Source organism: Dipodomys ordii, unplaced genomic scaffold, assembly GCF_000151885.1.
Source record: "Dipodomys ordii isolate 6190 unplaced genomic scaffold, Dord_2.0 Scaffold200, whole genome shotgun sequence".
Classification (NCBI taxonomy): domain Eukaryota; kingdom Metazoa; phylum Chordata; class Mammalia; order Rodentia; family Heteromyidae; genus Dipodomys; species Dipodomys ordii.
In genome coordinates, this window is record NW_012267416.1 from 651,389 (window position 1) to 676,159 (window position 24,771).

Here is a 24,771-nt window from a genome sequence, read left to right on the forward strand (position 1 = left end):
AGTACTTATTGTGTGAAGAAAAAAAATTACCAGTGACAAAAAAGATGAAGGGATTTCCTCTATCTTATCAAAGTTTTGTTGTGTGGCTTTTTTTTTACATGAAGATCAATAACCTATGTAAAATTTCCATTTACATATTGCTAGAAATTGAGATCAGCATCAAATGACATTGATCAAATGATCGAGACCCATTGTACTAAAAAACTGACAACTGGAACTGAACTCATTTGTAGAACTTCTTAAAGATAATAAAAATATTCCCAGCACCATTTGTTCGAAACAAACAATCCTCTATTTTACATCATACATAGAATAGCCCCATTGGCAGCCAGCTCATTGTAGTATTGAATTATTTATCAACTGTTGTATCAACACAACACTGTCCTGGGTACTTTAGTTTCTTTTGTCTATTTTCTTGTTAGCTTTTGCATCTACAGGTGCTTGAACTCAGGGCCTGGGGGCTGTTCCTAAACTTTTGTGCACAAGGCTGGTGCTCTACCACTTGAACCACACCTCCCCTTCCAGCTTTTGGCTGGTTACCTGGAAATAGAGTCTCATGGACTTTCTTTAGCAGCTTGGCTTTGATCTTCAGATCTCAGCCTTCAGGGTGGTAGGACTAGGGGTGTGAGCCACTGGTAACAAAGTCTTATATTGGCTATAACAAAATTTTCCTTTTTTTACTTATGTCAGTATTGGGACTTGAACTCAGGGCTTCCCCGTTGTTTTTTTGTCAGCTGTGGAGATTAAATTCTGGGCCTGGGTACTATCTGGGTGCTCTACCACGGCACCACTTCAATTTTCTGAGTGGTATATTGGAGATAAGAGTCTCACTGACTTTCCTGCCTGGACTGGCTTCGAACTGGAATCCTCAGATCTCAGCCTCCTGAGTATCTGGGATTACAGGCGTAAGCCACTAACGCCCGGCCACATTTTTTTAAAAAACAGTTAACTGGAAATGAGTGTCCCAAATTTATCAAAGCTCAGGCTGGCTTTGATCATAGAAACAGTTTTTGCTAAAAAATAAAAAATAAAAAAAAATTGGACTCCTTACTTAGATCCACAATTAACTGAAAAAATAAAAACCTGACCTCCCTCTGTCCATTGTGCATCCTTTGCTCTAATTCTCCCTCCTGGCTGTCATGTTGGATGCCAGGAGACAAGGGACATAAACTACTTCTAGGGAAAGGAGGAGCTGAGCCAGGAACCTGTCTACCCTCCAATGAACACAATTACCTATCATGTGAAACTGTACCTTAGAGCCGCAGTTATCAGTAATCGTCTCAGGGGGCCAGAGTTGTCCCTCCTCCAGTAATTATGGTGATAGCAACCCTTCTGGAACTTTTATAGAACAAGAAGAGCGAGAACACTTTGTCTGGGACTATTTTTGCTTCTCTTCTCCTCCTGCTCCAGCCTTTCCTCTATGCAAAGCTAACCCTCATGTTAATGTCTTGGTGGATGAAACACATTGGGCTAGGGTTAGCAATTTTGTTTTCTCTGCCTTTCACCACTACTTCTCTGTCTCTGTCTCTGTTTCTCTCAGGGTTTTTTTTTTTTGGTCAGTTGTGAGGCTTGAACTCAGGGCCTGGGTGCTGTCCCTGAGCCTCTTTGTGCTCAAGGCTAGCCCTTCTGCCGTTTGAGCCACAGCCACACTTTTTTTGGAATGGTTCACTAGAGATAAGACTCTCATAGGAACTTTTCTGCCTGGGCTGGCTTCCAACTGTGATCCTCAGATCTCAGATCTCAGTTTCCTGAGTAGCTAGGATTACATGTATGAGCTACCACTGCCCAGCCTCTTTTGGGTTTTAAAACAACAACAACAACAAAAGCATTTGTTTTTTGGTTGGTTGTAGGGCTTGAACTCTGGGCCTGGGTGCTGTCCCTCAACTCTTCAGCTCTACCACTTGAGCCACAGCACCACTTCTGGCTTTTTCTGCGTATGTGGTGCTGAGGAATCGAACCCAGGTTCTCATGCATGCAAGGCAAGCACTCTACCACTGAGCCACCTTCCCAGCCCAACCAAAACATTTGTATTATCTTTAAGTAGTTGTACAAAGGAGTTGCCGATCAACAAAGCAGTTGAGGAATACAGGGCACCTTGATCCATGTCACCTCTTTGAACTTTCTCACTCACTCCTCCCAGCTCATCCCCTTTCAGTTTTCTTAATTTTGTAGGGTATGTATTGATTCCCCCCCCCCCCCATTTAACAGAGCACTTATGCATCTTGGTCTGTGTCATCCCTGTGGAGAATTCAAATAGTATAATTCTCTAGAAAGACTAAGTCAAAGCCCAAAAAATAACTACCAGGAAATAGGTATTACAAGAGGGGGCTGGGGCAAAGGAGAGAAAGGTAGATGAATGAAAGGTGGGGGAAGGGGAAAGGATTCAGTTAAGAATTCAGTCAAGAATTCATTGTAGCTGGGCGCCAGTGGCTCACGCCTGTAATCCTAGCTACTCAAGAGGCTGAGATCTGAGGATCACAGTTCAAAGCCAGCCCTGGCAGGAAAGTCTGTGAGACTCTATCTCCAATTAACCATCAGAAAACAAGAAGTGATGCGGTGGCTCAAGTGGTAGAGCTTTAGCCTTGAGCTGAATCAGAGCTGAGGGACAGCGCCCAGGCCCAGAGTTCAAGCTCCACAACCGACCAAAAAAACCAAAAAATTCATTGTACATATATTGTCCAAACCACAAGATTAAGAAAAACAAGGGAAAGGGTGAGTTTAAGGGGAATGAAAGTGTTACCTGTGTATTGATAGCTCAATCAATTGATCCATCTGTCTTGATCTTGTACCAGTCCTGGGGCTTGAATTCAGGAACTGGGTGCTGTCCCTGAGCATTTGTGCTCAAGGCTGGTGCTCTACCACTTGAGCCCTAGCAGCACTTTCAGCTTTTTGGTTGGTTAATTGGAAATAATTTCATGAACTTCCCTGCTCAGCCTGCTTTTGAACCAGGATCCTCAGATTTCAGTTTCTTAAACTACTGGGATTACAGGTGTAAGCCACAGACACGCAGTTTAATGGGCTCTTTCCTTGGTGAATGGGGATGAGTGGCCAGCCCTGAAATCTGACACAGGTAATACCCCCAAATTAGACCTCATGCATTGGACTCAGTCTATGCATATGTTTTGATCATGTATTTGGCCACATTATTATATTCTATTATTCTTGTTAGCCCTCATCATGCCAGCTTTGTGTGTGTGTGTGTGTGTGTGTGTGTGCACGTGTGAATGCCAGTACAGGAGTTTGAACTCAGGACCTTGTGATCTTACTTGGTTTTGGTTCAAGGCTGGTGGTCTACCATTTGAGCTTCCGGCTTTTTGCTGGTTTATTAGTGATCAGAGTCTCACAGACTTTTCTGCCTGCACTGGCTTCGCACAGTGAGTCTCAGATCTCAACTTCCCGAATAGCTAGGATTACAGGGGTAAGCTACAAGTGTCCCTCATCAAGTTTGAAATTATTGTATATTCAAGTTTATCAAAGTAAAAGTATTTGGAGTAACTCATTGTTTTAAAGTAATTGGAGTAACTCATTATTGTTTTAATAGCTACATGATTAAGACAGCATCTTTGCTTGCTTCTTCTAACCATTTCTGTCTTCTCTCTTTGTCCAGATCACAATCACCAGTGGTTTATCTAATTAAGTAACATTTCAAAGAATTGATATTTGCCTTGGTTGATTATCTCAATTGAGTGTTTGCAATTGCTTTTTATTAATTACTGTTCTTATCCTTTCTATTTTCTTTGAATTGCTCTCACTCTTTTCTAGCTTCATTCTATAAACACTTAACTTACAAATTTGTGGGCCTTATTTTCTACTGTATACATTATTCATGAATTTTTATCTAAAGGCTCTTTCAGTTGCATTGAGAATTTTTTCTTTGTAGTATTTCCCTTGTTATTCTGTTAAAAAATATCCTAATATTCATTATGATCTTTTGTTAACCTTCAGGCTATTTAAAAACATTTGTGAATATCCAACTATTTTACATTGGCCATTTATAATGGAGTGGTGATGGAAAATATAACGTTAAGCATTTGGAACTTACTTAAACTTCCCTTATGACCCAACAAATAACCTTTTTTTAAAAAAAAATAAATCCTCGGGCTGGGAAGGTGGCTCAGTGGTAGAGCGCTTGCCTTGCATGCCTGAGGCCCTGGGTTCGATTCCTCAGCACCACATAAGCAAAAAATAAAAAGCCGGAAGTGGCGCTTTGGCTCAAGTGGTAGAATGCTAGCCTTGAGCTGAAGAGCTGAGGGACAGTGCCCAAGCCCAGAGTTCAGACCCCATGACCGGACCCCCCCAAAAAAATAAATAAATCCTCCTCATGGACTGGCTAAAAACATGTGTTCTGCAGTTTGTGGCTTAATGCTCTATTTATATCCACTAGGAAAAGTATTAGTGAGAGTTGGTAGTTTCATTAAAATTTTTTTTTGAATTTCTACAAAATGAGAAATTTAGAATTTTCTATCTTGCAGCATTGTGAAATGACCTTTCTATAAAACCTTTTCCACTCAGGTCTCTTATTTACATTATTCATCTAACAATATCAGAATTCCTTTGATAAGCACTTTTATGTGATATCTTTTCTCCATCTTTTGATTTCAGCTTTATCCTATCTACATTATGACTAGTATATATATCTTGATTTTTAGGAGTAATGTGACTAATAATATTTCCTTACACCTGAAATCATTTGCTTGCATTACACTTCATATAATTATCTATATCTGTAAAGCTTTATATATTTCTGTGTTCATTTTATTCTTTTTTTTTTGACCTGGTTTTGGGTTAATTAGGGATCTTATTATAATCATTTTTCCCTTTAGCTTAGAATTTATATGCTTATTTTTATATATTTTCTTCTTTTCTGTCTAATTATTATTATTTTTAATTGTTCAAGTGGGCTTCAATTCAACAGGTCAGTTTATTTGAGCAGAGATATCCTTATATGATTCAGGCTGGCCTTGAACTCATGAGTCTCCTACTATACCTTCAGAGTGCTGAGATTACACATCACCTGTCTAAACACATTTTTCTATTTTGTTACTACTTGCCCCAGAAATTACCCTTGACTTACATTCTCCTAGTCAATAAAATTACTTTAACTTACCCACCTGTATGTACATTTTTCATCACTATGAGATTGTAGTTAGATATTGTGTCTCTGTGTGGGGAGGGGTTGAGGAGCCAGTACTAGAGAGCTTGAACTCAGGTTCTGGAGGCTGTCCCTAAGCTTTTTCTGTCAAGGATGGTGCTGTACTACTTGAGCCATAGCTCCACTTGCAGCTTTTTGCTACTTAGAGATAAGAGTCTCGTGGACTTTCCTGTCCAGGCTGGCTTCAAACCAGGATCTTCAGGGCTGGGATATAGCTCAGTGGCAAAGCGCTTGCCTAGCAAGCGTAACGTCCTGGGTTCGATCCCCAGTACCAAAAAAGAAAAGACAAAAAAAAATACAGTTTAAAAAAAACCCAAACAAACCAGGATCTTCAGATCTCAACCTCCTGAGTAGCTAAGGTTACAGGTGTGAGTCCTTGGCACCTGGCTTTTTGTCTCTATTTTTATGTCTACTGTGGTACTGCATTTGTTTATGTGGTCAGTAACTACATAGATTTACACATCTGTAAGTGCTTACCCCAAACAGTAGGGTCTGACATCTACTAAGGTCTGACATCATCTCATAATCATGGACATTAATATTCTTTTGCACAGACATGTATGACTGACTATTCCCTTTAAGTACAATAAATAAAGACCGCAAAAAGCCTCGAGTTAATTCCAGTCAGGTTTACTACTCAGTAAGTGCAGATCTGGTTCTGGTGGTTTGGGGTGACTTTTTTTTTTTTGCCAGTCCTGGGGTTTGAACTCTACCACTTGAGCCACAGTGCCACTTCTGGCTTTTTCTGTTTATGTGGTACTGAGGAATCAAACCCAGGGCTTTAAGCACTCTACCACTAAGTCACATTCCCAGCTTGGTTTGGGGGTGACTTTTAAAACCTGAAATTGTCAATGAGAGGCTGCTGACCTGATTTGTCAGTGAGGAGATATTAACATAATATTATCTTTCTAGGAGTTAAAAATTTGGAAGCTACAACCTTAACACTATAAGTCCCACCTGTGTAGTTGATGAACGGGTCTACAGCCAGTACATTTGTGCTGGGGGAAAAATGGACCAATGAGATTGTACTTAATATCACATTAGTTGACCAATGAGATTGTAGTTAATATCACATAAGTAGACCAATGAGATTGATTGATTAACATCACAGTAAGTTCAAAGCAGAGGAAGCATTTGAACTTAGAATCTCATCTGGACTGTAGAGCATGAAGAAAATATTGCAATTGAATGACAAAACATGAGATTTTCAACCAAAAGACAAATATAGAAAGGAGAAAAAGGAGAGCCTCCCCCTCTTTCATAAAGGATGATACCTACCTCTTCTACATGCACAAGCTGAAAGATTTCCTTAGACTCATGGATTTCAATCAGAACAAAATTATTCTCCACATGGACCCAACATTGATCATATTAACTATACCGTCACTCATATCCATCCAAAGGAATGATCCAACATGCATTTTGTAACTCCACAGTTGGAGTTATGGCTGGGTGCCAGTGGCTCATGCCCATGATCCTAGCTACTCAGGAGGCTGAGATCTGAGGATCGCAGTTCCAAGCCAGCCTAGTCAGGACAGTCTGGGTTTATCTCCAGTAAACTACCAAAAAGTCCTGGTTTATCTCTAATAAACAATTTTTTTAAAAGCTGGCTTTTTTCCTTCTTGGACCTGTAGAAGCAAGATGGGTCACCAGCAGCTTTACTGGAGCCACCCCCGAAAATCTGGCCAGGGATCTTGCTCTTGCGGTGTGTGCTCTAATTGACATGGTATGATCTGGAAGTACCAGCTCAACATGTGCCTGCAGTGTTTCCACCAGTATGCGAAGGACATCAGCTTCATTAAGTTGGACTAAGTGATAGTCCTTGAATGGATTATCCAAGACATCAAACCCAACTAAAGACCATATTTGTACATAAAATAAAAATTCAAGAAACCTTCAAAAAAAAAACTGGAATTGGAGTTGTGGCTCAAGGAGCAGAGTGCTAGCCTTGAGCAAAAATCTCAGGGACTGGACCCAGGCCCTGAGTGCAAGCCTCAGGACTGGTGCACGTGCACGCGCGCGCGTGCGCACACACACACACACATACACACGCACACACACACACTATATATATATAGTGTGTGTGTATATATATATGTGTGTATATATATATCACATATATAATATATGGAGCTACATATATTTGTGTCACACACACATATATATAGGTGTACATATATGTATGCATGCAATATGTTTTGTGCATACGTGTATGTATGTCCAAATATACATATATGTACATGAGTTTGCTCATATGTGTACATATACATATGAGTATATATGTATATATATATATATATATGTATGGAGTTGTAAATTTTCATCTCATTAATCTCATGAAAAATCCCATGGGGTGTTTTCATAGAAAAACAAAAAACCACCCACAAACCTTATTCTCTTAATGGTTTCAGGTTTCTGGGCAGGATGGAGTAAGGAGTTAAATTTGTCCTTCCTAAACTGCTTGTTTTCACAACATCAAACAATTCCAAGAGTTGAAAGTGAATACCATTTTGAAAACCATTTCAAAGAGACGTAAACAATGTGTTTGCCACCTTACTTATCAGTTCATTATTTTAAAAAAAAAAGCAACTGAACGTGAATCACTTACACTATTAGGAGCTGTGGGAAGCAGAGAGAAATTTTCTGAAGTAGTTTTGAAGCAAAAGAAAAAGAAAAAAAATCAAAAGAATATAAACCACTCTGTGCTTTGGTTTGCTACAGGGAAATGACAGCTTTTACATGATCATGTTGGGAGAATGAATTCGTTTAATCTTTTAGGAAATTAATCTGGTAATATTAATTAGATTAAAAATATAATTAGACACAGCAAAATAACACCTTTGGGAAATCTACCCTATAAAACAAAAGGCACCAAGTGTAAACACCTGTATGCATGCTACCAGAATTTAAGGTCTGTACTTCTCAACAACTCTACAGCAAACTCAGGAGACAGAGAATAGTGGGAGGGGAAGAGATGTGTACTAGGACAGCCTTGAGTTTTGGGTGGTGGGGGTAGGTGGAGGGAGGGAAAGCCTAGGAATGTGAAGAGCTTTGATTGGATCCAAAGGGATTGCCAGGATTTAATCAGAAGAAAATCCCTGTCCTGTGGGAGGAGAGGAGGGGGGGTGAGGCATGTCTTCAGAGAATCAGCTACCTTTCCTTCTAAAGTTGTTTGGGGGACCAAACAACTCCTGAATTGGAATTTTCTTTTCACACAAACACAGTACCTGCCAGTCAATGAGAGGAAGCTGAAGAGGGAGAGGAAGGCAAGCATGAGCTTGGAACTTGGAACTTGTTTATGAAAGTGCTCTACCACTTGAGCCATGTCTTTTGCGTTGGTAATTTTTAGGTAAGTTCTTTTTCTTTTGCTAGAACTGTCCTGGACTGTAATTCTCCTATTTATACATCCTCACCACAGATTGGAATTATAGTTATGAACCCCATGCATAGGTTTTTTGTTTTTGTTTTTGTTTTTTTGTCGGTTGTGGGGCTTGAACTCTGGGCCTGGGCACTGTCCCTGAGCTCTTCAGCTCAAGGCAAATGCTCTACCGCTTGAACCAGTGCCACTTCTGGTTTCCTGGTGTTAATTGGAGATAAGTGTCTCATGGACTTTCCTGCCTGGGCTGGCTTCAAACCACGATCCTCAGATCTCAGCCTCTGAGTAGCTAGGATTAAGGTGTGAGCTATTGGTGCCCAGTGGCAGCTTTTGTAAATTTTTTTAATTTTTTTGTTAAGATGGGTTTATGATGAACTTCAGTACCCAGGCTAACCTGGAAACAATGAACCTTCCAAACTCAGACTTCCACGTGGCTTGGATGACAGGTGTGTAATGCTGTGTCCAGTTACTGATAGAGACGGGACATAGGGGGACTGGTCCTCATAGCTGGGATTGCGGGCATCAGCCATCACTACCTAACTCAGAGACTTTTTAGAATTTAAAATAATATGTAAAAAGGATTCATAGATAAAGGAAATGTGGTATCTAAACAATGAAGCTGGTGGCTCACGCCTGTAATCCTAACTACTCAGGTGGCTGAGATCTAAGGATCCCAATTTAAAGCAAGACTGGGCAGGAAAATCTGTGAGACTCTTATCTCCAATGAACCAAAAACAGAAAGTGGAGCTGTGGCTCAGCATGGTAGAGCCCTAGCCTTGAGCAAAAAAGTTCAAGGACAGTCTCTAGGCCCCAAGTTTAAGCCCTATGACTGACCAAGGAAACCAAAAATCAAAACCACAATGAAGTACCATACAGTCATAAAGAAGAACAAAATCATGTAGTCTGAAGGGAAATGAATGGAACTGGAGATCATGTATCTCGTTTATGAAATTTTCATAAAAATATGAAGAAGAAGAAAGATTATTTGGGAAGAGGAAGGAAACAAGTAGGTTGTATGTGGGGGGGGCTCCCTCTTGCTCTCTCTCACACACACACACACACACACACTCAACACACATACACACACACACACACACATACACATACATACAAATATCTGCTGGTTATCTCAGTCAGACCAGAGAAGGCAATGGGGATGTGAATATACTTCATATATACTACAGGGCTGGGAATGTGACTTAGTGGTAGAGTGCTTACCTAGCATGCGTGAAGCCCTGGGTTCAATTCCTCAGTAACACATACACAGAAAAAGCTGAAAGTGGCACTGTGGCTCAAGTGGTAGAGCTCTAGCCTTGAACAAAAGAAGCTCAGGGAGAGTGCTCAGGCCCTGTGTTTAAGCCCCAGGACTGACAAAATTTTTTTAATTAAAAATCTATATATACTACATATACAATCTGTATGTATGGAAATATTGTAATAAAATCTGTTACTTTGAACAATTCCTACAGATGCTACTAAAAGTTTACAAGGGTAGATCTTTAAGGCATCAGAAATAGAACCATGAAAGAAAAGCAGAAATATCAGCTTCTAATCACTGCTGCATACATGCTTTTAATAGTTTCAGTGTTAACTGAGCCCCTGCTCCATTCCAACTACAAAAGGTAGAGGAGACCTTTTTCCTACCACATTCACATTGTAAGGGAAAGGATCAGTAAGACTTATGTAAGTAAAACGATAGGACAGAGGTTGAGACTGTCAAAATTCGAACTCAGATTTAGAATGAGCAATCAAGAAAAGGCCCCTGGAATAGGAGTTGGCTTTTCATCAGAGAAGTGACCAGTGGAAATCCACTCTGGGAAACATATTTCTCCTTGTGTAAGAATACTGACCTTGAATTTCTATAGTGGGAGAATGTTTAAATGAATTATATTATTTTTGCTTTATCCAAGGAGATGCTATCCAAAAAAGGGTCCAATTGGAATCACACACTCAACAGACTTAACATTTAAGATGTCCATCTCTCTCTGAAGCAGCCTGCTGATACGACCCATTTAACTTCTCTGCATTGATGGCAACTTTTTTCTTCCAAGTTTGGAGCTAAAGGCCTTGGTGTCAGCTTTGTGATTGCCGTGATTCTTGGTCACTTGGCAAATTTGTGCCTCTTCCATTCTACTTTTCTCTTTAACATGCATCACTCTTCTATTTTTTACTTTTATTTTCATGTACCGAGGGGCGATTGTTTTGTAAGTCAGGTAATGAGTCCTAGTATATTGTATTTTAAAAATTAAGTTAGTAACTATGAGATTTGAACCCAGAGCTTTATGTTTCCTTTTGATGATTCTGAGTCTGAAGAAGATGTATTTAAGCCCTAGCTTCCTAGCCGAATGTATTATTGGAAATTTAGAGCAGCTAAAGTTGAGAATAAGCCTGTCCACAGAATAATCCTGGCAAGATGGGAGTGTAGGTAAAGTGACAGGAAAATTTATTAGAAGAGAAATATGGCAGAGAAAGAAAGAGGGCACGTGGCACAGACATGCCACAAGAAAACAACATTTCAGCCCATAGTGGCCATCTTCTGTGTTAGAGTTTGGCTTAGAGTTGAACAGGGAGAATTAAAATCCTTGGAAATGGCTTTCTGAGCCAGGCACCAGTGGCTCGTGCTCTTTATCCTAGAGATTCAGGAGGCAGAGATCTAAAGATCACAGTTTGAAGTCAGCCAGAGAAGGGTATAGGAAAGTCCTTGTGAGACTCTTATCTCCAATGAACCACCAGAAGAACTAGAGGTGGTTGAGTGGTAGCCTTGAGTGAAAGAGCTCAGGGACAGCACCCAGGCCCTGAGTTCAAGCCCTATGACCATCAAAAACAAAAAGGCTTTCTGATTGGTTGATCTTTTCCCTTTGAGTTCATGGCACCAAAGATGATACCACCACCATCACCATCACCACCATAACTCCTCCTCCATCCTAAGTTCTTCATTTTTTGGGCCTTTATTATTTATTAATATTATTATTTATTGGTCCTTTATTATTCTTTCTTTTGTAGCCCCTTGCCCTCATTTTGTTGTCGGGAAAGTTTTGGTTCATCAGGGTATCCTGCCATCTGCATGCTAGTTGTATAGGCCTCAATCCTCTATCTGCTTTCCTACCAACTTCTATTGTTTGTGCTTGCTAGGCAAGTTTGAGTCATGCTCCCTGCCCTTTTTGCTTTAGTGTTGTTGTTGTTGTTTCAGATAAGATCTTCTACTTTTCCTTTTTGTGGTCTCAGACCAGCCTTAGACCTTGATCCTCCTCCCTGTGTCTCCCAGTTAACTGAGATTACAAATGTACTTCATGGTGTCTGCCTGATACCCCATATTTTTAGACACCTTTGTTGCCTATTGTGTCTCACTCCCCTTTTGGTGGCTCAGAGAACAGTACCCCCAAAGTAGAGAGATCTGGCATGCTGAGACTTGGGATTAAAGGGGATTGGAAGGTCCCAGAAGCAACCTTGGCAATGAAGCTTCTCTGACTTTCCCCTGTATTCCCCTGTCCTCCTCTCACTTGTCTGTCTCCTTGTGGGATAACCCACAGGAACCACTCACCTCCCCCTGACTTTCTGTACAAGAGGTGGCATCCAACAGCTTCTGCTGCCTACTTTATCTGGTAGTTAACTCAACAATCTTCTTCTAGAAAACATCCTGTCTCCTTTATGGGAGGAAAGAAGGTTACACAAAGGTTAAGACGAGACTGGACAGGCTTCTCTGGCTGTCCTTTCCTTATCTGTTCCCATTAGGTTATGCCGTCTTGTTTAATTCCATTTAGAGGCAACCATCCATTGCTCATGGAAAAGCCCAATGACAACCACTGGGGATGGAGTCTTCGAGTCTTTACTCCTGAAGATTCCCAGAATCAGGTGAAGACAGCTCATTTGTTAGGGCTTTTGTCATGTTAACCTGTGTTTCATTCATAAGAATGTCCGCTGTGATTCTGACCATGGCGAGGAAAAGAATGTCCTTCCTTTCAAATACCACCACTGGAATAGAAGCACCAGAAAGTCCCATTTTGTTTGATATTTACTCAGTTTCCCCCAATGACCACCATGGTCCCCGATCTGTGTTTCACACTCTGTAAGCATGTACTGCATCCATAAATAGATGTGACACTTTAAAGACACTCACAAGTGTAAGTTTGTATGCACACATGCATACACATCAATATATAGATCGATGTGGGGGAGTATAAATCAGACTGCTCTCTTGACTCCATTAAGGGAATAAAATTAAAAGCAATGAGACAGTTATTAAGGTTTCTTTTCCCTTTAAGCATCTATGGAGTGATTGAATTCTTGTTATAGAGCTTACATTTGCGGGTTTTTTTTTTGGGGGGTAGACATTATAATTCAATTGTATAGAAAGTATATCAACATCAGGAAGAAAATGTACTTAAAGCATTTGAAGGCAAAGATTAACTCATCTCTCTGCTTTGATCCTTAAATGTCAGTACTTGAAGGGAAAGTCACATAAACTCTGACATGGAAGCTGCGGACACCATAAAAGATCTAGAACTTTCCACGCATTCCTAGCTTCTGAAGCTCAAGGCAGAAGCTGGTTCAGGCATCACCTGTATGTCACAGCCATGGGATGAAGCAATGAGCTTGGAGAAACTCACCTCCAGAGATGTTTTTACAGGCCCCACTCACTCCTGCCACTGCTAATACCCTAAGGAGGCTGACAACTGGTGGCCAACAGCATCTATGCTTTGTCACAAGAAGCAGTATGCAGGAACATATGTCAGCAAATAGTTGTGTTAACCGGTGGCACCCATGGCTTTTCCCCCTTGGATCTTCTGAGAAAATGAAGTGGGAATTTCAAGGGCTCCACAATAAGAAAGTATTTACAGAGCTGGGAATGTGGCTATGTGGTAGAGTGCTTGCCTAGCATGCATGAAGCCTTGGGCTTGATTTCTCAGTACTACATAAACAGAAAACGCCAGAAGTGGTACTGTGGCTCAAGTGGTAGAGGGCTAGTCTTGAGCAAAAGAAGCTCAGGGACAGTGCCCAGGCCCTGAATTCAAGCCCCAGGACTGGCAACAAGAAAAAAAAAAGGAAAAAAAAAGTTTTTACAAGTTATTATGGGCAAGGTAGAACTAGATTGAGCCATTGGTTGGAACAGAAGAACTGTTTGAAAGAACTGAGACAAGATCACTGTCTTCAATTATTTTTAAAGAAGCAGGTAGTCTTCTCTGTGAAGCCCAGAGATGGTCAGTAAAATTAGTGGAGGGAAGGATGAAACTGACAGTTTGATAGGAGGGACCATAAGCTGTCTGAAAATGACTCAGCCAATGGTGACACAGGTTACCAATTATAATAACAAGCCTCTCACTCCTGGAAGAAGTCACAAAGCTATGAGAACATAGGTAACCACAAACAACACATATTCTCTTCTTACTTTATACACATCAATTTTACTGGTATATGGCATTGTGTGCAGGTGGGAGATGGTATCCTTATACCATCTTTGCAGTTCTCCAGGTTTGCAAGTTCATGCATCAGGATATTTGGGTTTCAAGTGATAGGATGCTTTGCTGTTGCTGAAGGCAACATCACTAAAATACAAGCCAACCAACAAACAAAAGCACAAAACAGGGACTGGGAAGGTGGCTCAGTGGTAGAGTGCTTGCCTCGCAAACATGAGGCCCCGTGTTCAATTCCTCAGCACCACATAAGCAGAAAAAAGCCAGAAGTGGCGCTGTGGCTCAAGTAGTAAAGTGCTAGCCTTGAGCTGAAGAGCTCAGGAACAGAGCCCAGGCCCAGAGTTCAAAACCCACGACTGATAAAAAACCAAACCAAAACAACAGCAACAACAACAAAAACAAGCACAAAATAGAAAGAAATCTTGGCTTTAGCTGCATGTTGACCCAATTAATAATTTTAAGGTTTAAAGTTTTTCTTTTTTAATTTGTCAGTCAGATGCATTTTACATGCTAATATAGACCCTCAGTGATCCTAGATTCGTTTATCTTCATACCTAGATGTATTCAAAAAGGCTTCATCCCTTCCTCCAATGATTTCATGCATAAGTCTAAAGGAAAAGGCCTTGAATCCACCTATGATGTGGTCTCAATAACCAAGCAGATGGGGCCTAATAATGGGCTATCCTGGATCATGAGCTCATCCATCTCAGAGGTAAGACAGGATCCTGGAAATGACAGCTCTGCCAGTGAAGGAGACACTCTTCTCCCAAAAGAATACTAAACATGGGCAAAGTATGGGCACAAACACCTGACCATGGAGGTGGGTTTAAGAGTGCCAAGGGTTATAATCCATCTTTTATAAATTGTAACCAAGAAGCCACTGAGACCCTCAAAGACTTTGGCTTAGAGAATTTTCCAGTAAAGAAAAAGAAGGAGGAGGAGGAAGACAAAGACAAAGACGAAGATGATGATGATGATGATGATGATGATGATGATGACAACGATGACTAGGAGAAGGAGGAGGAGGAGGAAGAAGAAGAAGAACAAGCCATCATTCTGTTCTTACCACTGCTCTCACAGTAGGATGTCCTAGGATAAGGAGAGGCTGCCACCAAATGGGAGTCTGGAACAGATGGGAATTGCTTTTATTTTCTTGAAATAGCTACTGATCTAGAGATGTTAAGATTAGGGAGGGTAATGGGTTTCCATTTGTAGGAACCTGAGTTATGGAAATCAACCAAGCAGAAGGAACCATTAGTCATCCTTTCCTCATTTAGATCTCTGCAAACAAAAGACAACCATACACCTGCATGTGTGTGCACACATACGTGTGTGTGTGCACAAGTGTGTGTGTACATGTGAGATGATGTGATGTGTTCCATTCTAATATAAATGCAGAGACTCTTGAAGTATGTGTGAAATACATATACTCTGTATAGCTCTAACCCCCAAAGCACTACCATGGGTAAGAGAAAATTTGGGGGAGCACTTTGCCCCAGTTCAAGTCTTGACTCCCTTCCTTGCCAGCTTTGAAACTTCATGCAAACGATTTTACATTTCTGGATCTTGCTTTGTTCATCTCTTACTAATAATAGCAACAACCATATAAAATAAGGGATTCAATTAAAATGGATAAGTCCAGAACTGGTGGCTCACATCTGTAAACCCTAACTACTCAGCAGACAGATCTGAGAATTGACGTTTAAGGCCAGCCCAGGCAGGAAAGTACATGAGACTCTTACCTCCAAGAACCCACTAGAAAACCAGAAGTAGAGCAGTGGCTCAAAATGGTAGAGCACTCACCTTGAGCAAAATTTGCTCAGGGACAGAGCCCAGGCCCCGAGTTCAAGTCCTATGACTACCACCACCACCACCAACAAAATTAAAATAGACAATGAAAGGTATTTAGTTGAGTAAATCACTGAAAAGAATCACAAAAAGTCGGTAAGGTTTGCAATCTATGTTATTAGTGCCACCTACTTCCTTTGTGATTGGATGCAAATCACTTGCCACTCCAGGCTTCTGTGTTAACTTCTAGACAAATTATATTGTGTTCACAGGGGTGAATAGCTCCAGTGCTATGACAAATTCTGCTCTGGGAATTAAAAGCCTTATGCTTTTCTTCCCCTGTTTCTGTCTAAAACAATGTTCTGAGTTTTCAGAAAAAAAAAACTCCAGACATAATAACAAACAAGGAAGTTAAAGTAATAATGAATAATTTCATATATGAAAAATTCCATATATTTATAATGGCTTAAACCAGTGCAATTCTTCATAAACAATTGTGTATGTATGTATGTATGTGCCAGTACTCAGGCTTGAACTCAGGACCTCAAGCTTTTACTTGCTTTTTTCACTCAAGATTGGTGCTCTACTACTTAAGCCACTTCTAGTTTTTGCTGGCTAGTTGGAGCTAAGAGTCTCACAAACTTTCCTTTTCTGGCTGGTTTTGAACCATCAGTCTCAGACTTCAGCTTCCTGAATAGCTAGGATTACAGGTGTGAGACATTGCTGCCTTGGTTAAAGGTAGATTGGAGAGAGAGAGACAGACAGACAGACAGACAGAAAGACAGACAGACAGAAAGACAGACAGATAGATGGACAGAAAGACAGACAGACAGACAGACAGAAAGAAAGAAAGAAAGAAAGAAAGAAAGAAAGAAAGAAAGAAAGAAAGAAAGAAAGAAAGAAAGAAAGAAAAAGAAAGAAAGAAAAAAAAGAAAAAGAAAGAAAGAAAGAAAGAAAGAGAGACAGAGAGCAAGAGCTCTGAAACTGGTGGTTTATATGAAATGAATTATGTCCTTATCAAACAGTGCTTGAGAAATGTATATTAAAAACCTTCAGAGAGGGAGATTGAAGAAAATACACACAAATTTTTCAATCTTGCTTGGTAAGGTAAATTCATCATCATTCATTAATGGTTGACTTGAATGTCTGAAAAATAATTGAAACAAACTCACTCTGAGCCCAGAGAAGTAATTAAAAATGAAAGATAACAATTTCCAGAAGTTAAATTTCTGACTATGTCATCAAGATTTTTCTTTTCTTCCAACTTTTTTTTCCCTCTCCCAGAAAAGATGATTGGCTGGATATGAATGGAAATGTTCCCTTTTGGAATTCCCCCATCTGTCACTGTATAAAACCGAGCTGGGAGAAAAGTAATTTTGGACACTTCAAATGGAGTTGAAGGAACACAGGTAGGCTAAGGAGTACAAGAAGGCCATGCTCAGGAACCAAAGCACCAGTTGTAGGAACTCAGTCCTGTAAGGGAAGAATGGGGGTGAGAAACAGCAAAAGTACTAACAAAGCCAAATTATTCTTCAATACCATAGATACATTCCACAGGTACCCTACAGCACCTACTGATGCATGTTAGCTTTTATGATCAGACTTAATATAGTTAAACTGCTCCTGTTAAGAAAGACTAGTGCTGACGTGTATGCATGCTGCACTAATGCAATTGTCTGTCAACAAGCCCAAGAAAATGAAATGAAAAACAAAACATGGCACTGAAATTTCTTGCCCCCCTTTCAATGTGGAGGTACTGAAGGCACATAACAAGATATAGCATTCATTCCTTCATCTTTGGTGGCATAAATCCTCACCATGATATTCTCCCAGGGTAGTCTTGGATGCCAACTAGAGTACATTCCATGCCATTTTTTTTTTCAAGTTATGGAGCTTGAACTCAAGGCCTGGGCCTGGTCCCTGTACTCTTTTTTGCTCAAGATTAGCACTCTACCACTTGAGACACAGTGCCACTTCTGGCTTTTTCTGTTTATGTGGTACTGAGGAATCAAACACCGGGCTTCATGCATGCTAAGCAAGCATTCTACCACTGAGCCACATTCCCAGACCTCCAGGACATTTTTTCTAGACCAGCTCATGCCCTTACCACCCCTCTCCCCCCCAAAAAAAAGACTTTTGTGTTTATTTATTGATTTTTAATTTTTAAAATTATCTTTAGGTAGTTGTACAAAGGAATTTCAATTCAACATGCTAGCATGTGAGTACAAACATCTTTGTTGTTGTTGTTGTTAGCTTTAGGGCTTGAACTTGGGACCTAGGTGCTACCCCTGAACTCTTTTACTCAAGGCTAATGCTCTACCACTTAAAGCCACAGCACCACTTCTATGGTTTCTAGTAGTTTATTGGAGATAAGAGTCTCATGACTTTCCTGCCTGAGCTGAAGCTCAACTGGGATCCTCAGATCTCAGCCTCCTGAATAGTGAGGATTACAAGCATGAGCCACCAGGGCCCAGCTAATGCAACTTGATCTACATCACCCCTTCCATCATTCTCCCCCACCCCTGTCTCTCCCAACCACACCCTTCCCCTCATTACCCAATTCCATTTTCCCATATGTACATTTAGTATTATGACTGTCTTTTCTCACCCTTCCCCTTCCTCTCTCCATTCATCTGCCCCTCCCTCCCTTTGACCTCCCATACCAACAACATATGTTTCAGCTTCCTGGCATTCCTTTGTTCAATTGTAAGTTAGTTATTCAAAGGAATTACGCCATTGGACTCCTTCCCTGTGTACTCCACACTTAATATGTGTGTGTGCATATATATATATATATATATATATATATATGTATGTATGTATATGTATATATACATATAACCCTGCATTGTGTTTACATATATAATTTAGATTTAAATTCTACCTATGAGGGTGGGGGAAGCATGCATCTTTTGTCTCTCTGCATCTTACTTAACATACTTTTTTTTCCAGGTCCATCGATCTCCCTACAAATGATATAAGAATTTTAGCAAGCAATATAAAGGAATCCACTAATAATTTCCACCCCGTTCTTAGTGATCTTCTTAGACCTTATTCTAAAAGTACTAAAATACATTTATTCAGTTATTCAATTTGACTTAATTGAGTTTCTTTCACATGCAAGAGACTCTTTTCAAACGTTTTTTTTCCACAACAATGAAAACCCAACAAGTCTGCCCTCAAGCTCCTGACAGAGACAAAAGAGAAGGATGCAATCAGTTTCAACACAGAATGGTTTAAGATCAGGTGGTAGAGGAGGGAGTGAAGATGTGGAAGGGACAAGGCGATCAAGATGCATTGTAGACATAAATTGCTTTGTTAAATGGCAATACATTCAATACACAACCAAAGGTTTAAGGAAAGTGGTAGGGTAGGGGTGAGAATGTTAAAAGGCGTAATATTAGACATTGATCAAGAGGTGCTGTATTCATAAATTGGTCTATTGAATGGCACTTTGTACAGTTACTCAAAGTAAATAAAAAATATTTTTAAAAAAGATCAAGCTACCCCATAAACTAGGTGCCTGGTGACTCACGCCTGTAATCCTAGCTATTCAGGAGGCTGAGATCTGAGGATCATTGTTTGAAGCCAGCCTGAACAGGAAGGTTTGTGAGAGTCTTACCTCCAATTAACCACTGAAAACAGCCAGAAGTGGAACTGTAGCTCCAGTGGTAGAGCACCAGCCTTTGAGAGACAGCACCCAGGCTCTGAGTTCAAGCCCCAGGGTCAGCACAAAATAAATCAATAAATTTTAAATATTTGGATAGTCAGACAGAGATAGATAGATAGATAGATAGATAGATAGATAGATAGATAGATAGATAGATAGATAGATAGATAAAAAGATCCATCTACCACAAACAGAGGAATGGTTGCCTGTCAGGCTATACAGAGGAAATCTACAGTCATAGGAACAGGAAAGAGTTTTCAAAGGTGAATTTCAATAGAGTGGGTGGTGTGGGAAAAGTAACAACATAATTAAGAGGGCAAGAATGTTGCTGTCTCCTTGAGTTCTTGCTCCTGCCTGAAGATGGAGAATTCTGAAAATATCCCATCCCTCCATCTGTGCTGTTTCCATATAAGCAGGTAATGTGATTTCACATCGGGGGAGAAGGCAGTCCACATTACAATGTATATCCTACCAAATGAAGAGGAGTGTGGAGAAGGGGTAGAGAGGGGAGGGATGGGTAAGAATGTTGCAAAGGGTGACATTTTGATCAAGTATGTGCTATTCATAGGCTGCTTTGTGACATGACAACTCCTTTGTACAACTTAAAGGTAATAAAAATAAAATAATAACATCCCATCATGGAAGGACCTCAACCTGGCGGTTTCTCTGCATGGGAGAAGACAAAGGTAACTCATTTTATTTATGATGACTGGTAATACAATGATTGGGGATATTCTTGACACATGTTTTGCATTGTTTACATAGACACAAATGTGTACGCCAGCCCCATACACACATGGGGTGGTATAAAGTACTGCTCAGTTGTCGAGGATGCCGGTTTTTATCTGGTCTGTCACTCTGGGTGGAACTATCACCTCACATGGAAGGGAGAAAAGCTGCCCGTGGATAGAAATAGAAGAGTAGCACTTTTTTCATTTGGCTAGTAGATGGCAAGCTGGCAGAAGACCAACTCCAGGCCGCGAAATGCACGCTGGATCCCCTGTTGAGGGGGAAATGGACAGCATTTCAAGAGGAGGCTACAGGTGCTTCTGTGTGCACCAGGAAACAGCTGAGCTTTTAGAGGAATAAAAGCTCGTATTTTAAACATGACAACTGTTATGCCTTTTGTATTTTCTGTAATTATTGCCTTTTTGTTCTCGAAGCGCTAAAGTTCTTTTGAAAATGTCAGCCTGTCTCAGCTGAGCAAAGGAAAACAAGGAAAGTGGCTCGGATTCGTGCATTTGTAAATTTCCAGAAGAACAGGCTCTCAGTTTTAAAGGGCCCAGTATGGTGGCCACCACAAGGATCTTATGGAGACAAACATTCAGGGAAGGCAGCATTCTGGAGGATAGCCGGGACCCTTTCATCAGCCATCACATTTATTTATTTGTTTGTTTGTTTATTTATTTTCCCCACAGACTTTCTATTTTATCGCCTTTTGAGAGGTTTTTACTTCCTAATCTTTGCCTAATCAAACCTTTTCTTCCACAGAAAGCCTCTTTGCATTGTAGAAAATACAAAAAACGGGGATAGGCAGAAAGCAGGAAATCAAAATGAACCACCAGTCTCTTGCCTGAAAAGATGACACTCTGTGGTCCCTGTAACATGGCCCTTAAGCTTTTCATACAATCATATAGGAATATCTAAACATACACATAGGGGATCACAAAAGTAAATAGAATTTGGTAGTTGTTTATCAGTTTTATTCCTGGGATAGAAATTTTCAGCAATGGCACAGCATTCTACAATGCCTTAAAACACCTCTTGATTGCTAGGCACTTAACTTGGTTCCATTTTTATTACATTTAATATGACATTATGAAAACGATATTTTATGTTCACTGGAGAGAAGGAAAGAGGCAAACTTTATCACCTAAATCCTTTTCTGTTCATGGAGACTTTTTTTTTTAAATCCCAACTTCTGAAGCTTCTTCAAGCAAATCTGCAATAGAAATAAGTAAGTTTTGTCCATAAAGGGCCATTTGAAACTGCTCATCTCTGTGACTGTAGCCCAACCATTAGAACAGACATAGGTGATATGTAAACAACTGGCTATCAACATGTTTCAATAAAACTTTATTGACATAAGAAAACAGTGGAGTGGGCCAGACAACTGAGCCCATGAGTCCTAAGCTTTGCCAGGACATTTCTAATAATGTTCTGCTTTTTAACCTCCAACTCCAAACTAACTTGTTCTATCATGTTCAAACATATATCGTGTACTATATATAAATGAACATAAGTAAATGTATAAATAAATAGGTAAAATGTATTTATATAATATATATTACATATGTCATATAAGATGTTATATAATATATTATATATATAATAACAACATTTGATGGCCCAGCTTCCCTGGGAGCCTTAGGAGTGACAGGTGACACAGCCTAGAATATAGGGCAGTTAATATCCTAAAGGGCTATCTATTGCCAATGAGAGACTCTATCACTCTCTCCTCTACCATCTTTCAGAATGTTCTGAGGTTCTCCCAAGTTTCACCCTGACCGCAGTAATAGAGCACACCTAAGTCTGGGTTAAATACGCTGTGTTTTGGGCTCTACTGTCCTGCTAACCCTGGTCAAGCCACATAGAATATCTTTGAGGTGAAGTGATTTCACAATCAAACCCAAATTAGAACCAACGACTTGACTGTTAGTACATTTGCAGAATAGTGAAGCTGTTGTCTTGATTTTTAGGGGTGTGTGTGTGTGTGTATGTGTGTGTGTGTGTGTGTATACATGTGTGTGTGTGTATACATGTGTGTGTGTGTGTCAGTTGTAGGGCTTGAACTCAGGACCTGGGAGCTGTCCTAGAGCATTTTTGCTCAAGGCTAGTACTCTACCGCCTGAACCACAGTTCCTCATATGGTTTTTTGGGTGGTTCATTGGAGATAAGAGTCTCATGGACTTTCCTGCCTGGGCTGGCTTTCAACCTCGATCCTCAGATCTCAGACTTCTGAGTAGCTAGGATTATAGGCATGAGCCTCAGGGCCCAGTTCAAGCTGTTTTTAAGAATATGCACTTACAAGGAGGCTTCTTAAACTTTCAGAGTGAAAAAGAACATTCATTCATTCTCTCTCTCTCTCTCTCTTTCATTCTACGCCCACCAAAGACCCAGAGCCCAGGTGTGCCCATTCAGAAAATCATGAAGAAGACAGGAACTGGTCTGAAATCCTGCCAGGGTTCCAACTGTCATCTGGCTTCTGCCCCCAAAATCCAACCTGTCTTCAAGTGAGTTCTGTTGCTCCTTTGTCACCTAGAAGCATACATCAGGCCTTTCCATTTGAGGCCCCAGGAAAGGGGAAGTATGTTTCAGAGGTCAGGTTCTATTTTAGGATTACAATACAATAAAAAGAGCATGAAGCATCTAGTCTGCACTCCTGTACCTACACTACTGACTTCTCAGTGCCCTGGAAAGTGGATATCAGCCTTGGAGTGCTTGTGCCCTCCCCATGTGTTCTCCCCTCGCACTCAGGTTGCAGCTGGACATTCATTCTATTTCCACCCACAGGCTAGGCACCAGGCCCTGGAGTAAGGGAAGTAGCAGTACTTTCAGAAGCAGCTTTCATCTACTGAGGACAGGAGTTGGTGAGTGAGTACATCAGTTTTATGGTATTGATCAGTTCTCAGATGTCTCTGCAGTCTCTCAGAAAGGTCCCTGTGAGGATGGGGCCATGTCAGCCCACTCTGGAAATGCACTCCGTGTCAAACCTTTTGCCATTCATCTTCCTCATCCCACTTGCTCATCCCCCAGGGTGTGTGTGGGGTGGGGGTGGGGCTGCACTTCCAAAATATTTATTTGCATCCAGATCTTTCGCCATGTCCTTGCTGGACCATACCTCCATTCTACCTATCTCACATAAAAGAGTCTTAAAAATAAGAAGGAGAGTCACCAGCGCCACTTGGTAAACTCCAGAAGAGCCAGGCCGGCTTAACTTACCATAGTAAAACCCCTGAGAGTGAAGAAATGAATGGCAGAATGTGATCTTACCCACTAAAGAGCAGGAAGAATTTACACTGAGGTGTTTGGCAGAAGTGACCCATGCTGTCAATGTTAGGGTGTCCTCTCTTGTCCATTCCTTTCCTCTGAATCTGATCTAGGTGGTTTGGGGGTACCTAAAGAGGCCCCAGAGTCACTTAGGACCTTTCTAATTTTTCCCCCTCCAAGTCTCATCGCCCATCTCCTCCATAAATGCAACCATGAAGAAGTCTTCTTTTAAATAACCATCACTGTCACATTTCTGCTTCGAATTGCTCGGCTGTCTGCACTTGCCTTTTAAAGTAATCGCATCAATTACCAGCTATCGCAAAAGGCAGTTACCTTGCTGCCAATCAAGGCCTAATGGGGTTTCCATGATGTTACAGAAAACAATCTATAATGGATTCCTTAGCTTCCTTTACCCCACCCCCCTTTCTCCACTATGAATAGTCTAGGGGGAGGCTTCCTATAAGTCAAGAGGTAGGAGGGAAAAGGAAGAAAAAAAAAAACCCTCAACTTTCCCTTAGACCACAATTCAAGAATTTGGAAGAAATGTAAAATTCAGTGCACTGTCTCATTTGATAGCTTTCACAGAGGTTTTGGTGCTTTCATAATTATGGCTGTGGGGCAAGTTCTATGGCCTGCTGAAAGACAAAGAGACTATCTATCTATCTATCTATCGATCGATCGATCGATCGATCGATCGATCATGGGGCTTGAACTCAGAGTCTGGGAGCTGCCCCTGAGCTTCTTTCTCTCAAGGCTAGCAATCTACCACTTCGAGCCCCAATGCCACTTCTAGTTTTCTGGTGGTGAATTGGCGATAAGAGTCTCACAGTCTTTCTTGCCTGGACTGGCTTCAAATTGCAATCCTCAGATCTCAGGCTCCTGGGATTATAGGCAAGAGCCACCAGCATCCAGCGATGATCTTTTAGAGCTCACATATGTCATTGCCCCCATCTTGATGCAGTGTCCTTATCCCCCCCAAATCCCTAATCAGTCCCCCAAAAGCTATAGTGCTTATAGACTGCCATGTGAAGAAATGAGGTAAAAGAGCTGAGTGTCAGTGGCTCACACCTGCCATCCTAGTTACTCAGGAGGCTGAGATGTGAGGGTCACAGCTCAAAGCTAGCCTGGGCAGGAAAGTCTATGAGACACTTATCTCCAATGAAGCACTAAAAGCTGAAAGTGGCATTGTGGCTCAGCATGGTAGAACACTAGTCTTGAGTGAAAAAGCTCAGGGACAGCACCCAGGCCCTGAGTTCAAGCCCCATGACTAATCAAAACCAAACCAAAGCAAAACGAAACAAAAAAGAAATGAGAAGAATGTCTTCTATCTGAGAAATGCTAGCAAAGAGCTCTGGCACTTGGCTATGGAGAAACCACCTGAGAC

General features: G+C 40.8%; 1 pseudogene; it reads left to right on the forward strand.

Annotated features, from left to right (window-relative positions):
* Nucleotides 1-6,793: 6,793 nt before the first annotated feature.
* LOC105999786 lies at nucleotides 6,794-7,042 on the forward strand (annotated as a pseudogene).
* Nucleotides 7,043-24,771: the final 17,729 nt, after the last annotated feature.